General features: G+C 42.5%; 1 pseudogene; it reads left to right on the top strand.

The window, feature by feature from the left end:
- Positions 1-1897: 1897 nt before the first annotated feature.
- On the top strand, positions 1898-2524 carry LOC110337708 (annotated as a pseudogene).
- The last annotated feature ends 208 nt before the right edge of the window (positions 2525-2732 follow it).

Raw genomic sequence — 2732 nt, 5'->3', positions numbered from 1 at the left:
TGTGTGTGTGTGTGTGTGTGTGTGTGTGTGTGTGTGTGTGTGTGTGTGTGTGTGTGTGCTGAAATCACAGGTCATAAGACATCAACCAAATGCAGGCACTATCCATTAAGTCGTTATATGTATGGAACCCTCTGTATCTGAGCACCAGTGTTTTGTGTGTGGGCTCTGCAGTACTCCACATAAACATGTTTGCCAAGGCCTTAGAGAAGCTTTGAGCTTCATATTGCAAAGCCATGCTTGTATCCAGGCTAAGCAAGCTCCTGCTGCGTAGAAGAGCCAGAGTTGACTGCATAAGGAGAAAGCGAGGCCCTTGAGATTGGACGTTGGCAGTGTGAAGACTGATTTGCCTGCTATAACTAGGGCTGAAATCAGACACAGGCCAAGGCTAACCCTTGATCCGAGAGTCATTTGGCTCACCAGTACTCTATCTATCCTAAATTGCAATGAAACTGACTCTACAAGGCCCACTCTTGGTGCTCTTTGAAAACTGGACACAACTGTTATAATAAAAGATTTTTTAAAAAAAATTGTCTTTGAGACAGTGCCTTTCACCATCCACCATGAAACTTGTGGAAACTAAAGGGCCAAGCCACATTCCAGTCAAAGATATCACTTTCTTAGTGTTGCATGGAAAATGCCTTCCTTGGTACTAATCCTAGACTATCAATAAAGGGTCAGCTCTTCTAACTGACCCAGTTTATTTGTGACATGCTAGCTGTTCAAAGTGGATACAGGCAGATATTTTTAATGAAATTGTGCTAAAGTAGTAATTCTCTAAAAATGTAGATGCCCCTCACATTGCTCATTATAGATTTTTTAAAGAAATCTTCCAGTCCCATGAAAATACCCTAGTTTGAGCAGGTCTCTTGACCAGTGTGTATGCAAATGGGAATTTGGGAGATGGTCCACCATGTTCACAACTGGAAAATATGAAGTGATTGTTGTCATACGTTTTTGATGTTGACAAAAATTTCTAGAGAAGTGTGTATATTATGCCCTCTGTGTGTGCTCAGAAGTCAACATTTTCCTCTGTAAGAAGAACACACTTAGTTTCCGAAGTAATCTATGTGCATGTTCTCCACTTTAAGGCTACAGAAACAAATAACAGAGTTGTTTTTGTTTTTTTGTTTTTTTTTTTAACTAATTTTCCTTTGGATGAATAATTATTCAGTGGATGGGAAATAGGAACCACTTCCTTGGTTCCTAAAAATACATCAAAAATATATAAACAGGTAATAGCTGAAGTCCCCACACTACCAGGAAAATCACATGCATCTAAAAAGTTGTTTTCCCAGTGTATCTGTTGGAGTGTCACCATGTTAGCATGGCCTCTCCATGAAGGCCATCTCTTCATGCAAGTTCCTGCTTTACAGTTAAGCAAAAGATGGTTGTGGCCCATGCTTTCTTTAGAGGAAAACTAAGAAAATTAATGCTTCATATAATTAATGAAAACTTATATTCTGGATCCAAAAATGCTCTCTATATATACTTAAAATGAATCTTCAATTGAAAGGAAATTAGCTGTAATCACATGAAACAAAATTCCAAAGTGTTGTGCTCTACTTTTTCTTTAAATCTATACCCCACATTTTTTAAAAAATTTGTTTATTTTATGTATGTGAGTACACCATTTCTCTCTTCAGACACACCAGAAGAGGGTATCAGATCCCATTACAGTTGGTTGTAAGCCACCATGTGTTTGCTGGGAATTGAACTCAGGACCTCTAGAAGAGCAGTCGGTGCTCTTAACCACTGAGCCATCTCTCCAACCTGTGCTCTACTTTTAATGAAAACACTGTTTTTTGTTTTGTTTTTTAATATTTGTGTGTGCTTCGCTAATAGTATATTTACATGGGATAGAAGTTAGATGTGTATAAAACAAGAACCAGGGGAGCCGCGGGTTACCGTGCAGACATGGCCAAGTCCAAGAACAACACCACACACAACCAGTCCCGCAAATGGCACAGAAATGGCATCAAGAAACCCCGGTCGCAAAGATATGAATCTCTTAAGGGGGTTGACCCCAAGTTCCTGAGGAACATGCGCTTTGCCAAGAAGCACAACAAGAAAGGCCTGAAGAAGATGCAGGCCAANAACGCAAAGGCAGTGAGTGCACGNGCAGAGGCCATCAAGGCCCTTGTGAAGCCTCAGGTCATCAAACCCAAGATGCCAAAGGGCCCCAAACTCAAACGGCTGGCTTTCATCGCTCACCCCAAGCTTGGGAAGCGGATTCGAAGCTACATGGCCAAGGGTCAGAGGCTCTGCCAACCGAAGCCTAAGGTTCAGACCAAGGCAGGGGCCAAAGCTCCAGCTAAGGCCCAGGCTTCAGCTCCAGCCCAGGCTCCCAAAGGCGCTCAGGCCCCCAAAGGTGCCCAGGCCCCCAAAGGTGCCCAGGCCCCTGTGAAGGCCCCATAGAAAAGGCTCCTGCCAGCGTGAAGACAGACGGACTGCTGTGGTACACCTCCCCACACACTCTGCAGATGACCAGTGTCCTATGCTGTTTTTACAAATAAACTCAGGCAAGATCTGTTAAAAAAAAAAAAAAAAAAAAAAAAAAAAACAAGAACCAATCTAAAAATAAATACTTTTTTAAATTTGTATGCAAGCTATTTGCACCGGGCAGTAGTGGCGCACGCCTTTAATCCCAGCACTTGGGAGGCAGAGGCAGGCAGATTTCTGAGTTCAAGGTCAACCTGATCTACAGAGTGAGTTCCAGGACAGCCAGGGCTACA

This window comes from Mus pahari, chromosome 20, assembly GCF_900095145.1.
Source record: "Mus pahari chromosome 20, PAHARI_EIJ_v1.1, whole genome shotgun sequence".
NCBI classification, from domain to species: domain Eukaryota; kingdom Metazoa; phylum Chordata; class Mammalia; order Rodentia; family Muridae; genus Mus; species Mus pahari.
This window is presented reverse-complemented; position numbering and strand designations above follow the sequence as displayed.